Here is a 1,836-nt window from a genome sequence, read left to right as displayed (position 1 = left end):
ATCGATCTATAGATATATATGGAATGTCAATTCCATGGCGTCCACATTTCATCTAAATCTATTCTCTTTGTATTGGTTCCAATCAATCTGAAATAATGAAAAAGCAACACAATTTTTATTCTTCTTATTTTCATTTTTAGATTTCCGATTCTTTTCAGAATCCCGGTCACTAATAAATAAAAAGAAATAATATTTTTAGTATTCCAAAATTTAATTTGATTAAATTGAATAGAAATATTCAAAATAATTAGGTTTGGAATAGTAATCCGTTTCCAATTATCTGGATTCCCGGGATATCAAGATGGCAACAATTTCAATATTTGTTTGATTAAAATAGTTTTTTTTCAAGATTATATATACATGGAATATATTACACCACTTGAATACAATAGAATTTCTAAATCTAGACAAAATTTTATTTCATTAATTAGTATTAATAAAATAGTTCAAAACTGGAAGAACCCAGCTAGAAAAAAATTGAGACAGTTTGATGCCTTAACTCAATTAGTATTACCTTTAGAGCACACTTCTTCCTCATACTAGAAGGGAAAGGGAAAATGTAAAAACTACCATTAAAGCATCCCAAGCAAGACTTACTATATCCATGTCAATTATGTCTCCTATCTATATCAATATGAATCAATTCTTTTATTAATTCTTTTTTTATTGTTTACTCATTTTTCTTGTATTCTTTTTGTTTTTCTTTTTCACTAAAAATTGGAGAATATCTTATAATAATAGTGGAGTCGCTGGTACAAAGTCAAAAAAGGATTCCATTCCGTCCTAACACCATTGCCAAAACATCCAGTTAAATCATCTAGCAAGTTCTTATCAGATTTGGAGTAAAATTGACAAATTGGAAGCATAAATAAATAAAAAATATACTTAGAAGTAGTAAGGTAGTGAATCATACTAATAGGTAGGAATTCAAATACATATGTTTTATTTCCCCTTTCATTAAATAAAAAAAGAAAGAATCAAGATAGATTCCTTTGCATACTCTTATTTGCAGCTGCTAGTTCCCTTGGATCTAATCCTTATTGTATCCCATCCCGATTCGTTCTCTAAAACAATTGGAAAACAGACTATTAAATTCTTTTACTATGGATTATCCAAAAGAAAGAGTTTTCTTTTTCGTAGACAGGAAATCGAATAGGTTTTTTTTATTATCTTGTCGATCAGGCGACACCCAGATTTGAATTGGGGAAAAAGGATTTGTAGTCCCCCGCCTTACCACTCGGCCATGCCGCCCAAATGATACAAAAAAATAGATTAGAATATAAATAAAAAACTAACGTATACCTTTTCAGTGACAAAAGAAAAGTAAAAAATTCGGGACAAATAGCAACCGTTAACTACAAATTTAGGAAGAATTAAGGAATCTTCATTTTTTCTTAATGAGAAAAAAAGATATAAATTGATACATAACAAATCAATATTATTATATCTTTTTTATAATCCTTCTCTATTTCCATTATAACAGAAACTGTTAATATATGTCAACCCCAGAATATCCATTTTTATTGTTACATATTATCTAATCGGGTATCTTCTATGAATTATAGATTACAGAGAATTTTCCATAAATTCTCGTACTTTCATTTTTTTCCCCAATTTTTCATTAAATAGATTGATGAATGAATAGAAAAAACAAATCAACACAACATATGTTGTCCCGAACAAATAGGACTGCAATAACGTAAGAGACGTATATAAATATCTATAGCTGAAGTTAGATCTATGAATGTTTAATAAATCCCAGTCTTTTTATGCACTGCAATCCTCCAATTCTAAAATAAGGGGTCAAAATATCTCTCTTCTTTGTGAATTCTCATT

At 28.5% G+C, this 1,836-nt stretch overlaps 1 non-coding gene across 1 annotated transcript; it reads right to left on the bottom strand.

Annotated features, from left to right (window-relative positions):
* Positions 1-1,180: 1,180 nt before the first annotated feature.
* Positions 1,181-1,251, bottom strand: TRNAC-ACA (transfer RNA cysteine (anticodon ACA)). The gene has a single exon. It is a non-coding gene; the product is annotated as a tRNA-Cys (tRNA).
* Positions 1,252-1,836: the final 585 nt, after the last annotated feature.

This window comes from Lathyrus oleraceus, chromosome 2, assembly GCF_024323335.1.
Source record: "Lathyrus oleraceus cultivar Zhongwan6 chromosome 2, CAAS_Psat_ZW6_1.0, whole genome shotgun sequence".
Lineage (NCBI taxonomy): Eukaryota > Viridiplantae > Streptophyta > Magnoliopsida > Fabales > Fabaceae > Lathyrus > Lathyrus oleraceus.
The sequence above is the reverse complement of the archived record's forward strand: the minus strand, read 5'-3'. Positions and strand labels throughout refer to the sequence as shown.